General features: G+C 32.6%; 1 long non-coding RNA gene across 1 annotated transcript in view; it reads left to right on the top strand.

The window, feature by feature from the left end:
• Window positions 1–294: 294 nt before the first annotated feature.
• Window positions 295–660, top strand: part of LOC116705681 (uncharacterized) — a 19,480-nt gene continuing 19,114 nt past the window's right edge. Inside the window, exon 1 of the long non-coding RNA XR_004335992.1 lies at window positions 295–600. This is a non-coding gene — a long non-coding RNA (uncharacterized LOC116705681). The remainder of the gene's footprint in view (window positions 601–660) is intronic.

The following is a 660-nucleotide window of genomic DNA, read 5'->3' on the forward strand; positions in this document are numbered from 1 at the left end:
AAAATACAAGTAAATACAAAATACAAAAATGGCTTCAGTTGGATCCAGTGTCAGTGCTGGGGTCTGCCGAAGCTAAAATGCTCTTTTACACCCGTGTCCTGTCCAGTATTAGTGCTTAGTGTTACTTGACTACTGAGAGAAGAGGACTCAGATGCTTTTGTACATTAAAGCTGAAGGTTGCCATTTGTCTTTTATCAATAAATGCAAAATAACATACTTTTTTCCAGGTTGTTTTTTGCTTTGTGTGTAATGTTATTGTATGAGTACAACATTGGAAAAAGGAATATATAATTGAAAGAAGAAATGTATTTACTTAAATTTTTTTTTCTTCATATTCAACAATAAAATGCTTTGACCAAACCAAGTTACAGGTTTAGGCAGCGATAATAAAGAAGCGTAAAGATGAAGTTCAGACAACGATATACTTGGACTTCATCAGATAGTTTATGTAAAATATATATTTCTTTTCTTATTACCTAAAATAACTCATGTATTAATAGTGCCATGTTGCATATCTTCTTTGGTAACACTTTACAATGATTGGCTTAAAGTCATTTATAAGCCAATAGTTAATAAAGAACCAATCATTTTATATGATTGGTGTATGCTTTCTTCGGGTAGGGAGTGAGTCCTTACCCCAAGTGAAGGAGTTTAAGTACC

This window comes from Etheostoma spectabile, chromosome 17, assembly GCF_008692095.1.
Source record: "Etheostoma spectabile isolate EspeVRDwgs_2016 chromosome 17, UIUC_Espe_1.0, whole genome shotgun sequence".
NCBI lineage: Eukaryota > Metazoa > Chordata > Actinopteri > Perciformes > Percidae > Etheostoma > Etheostoma spectabile.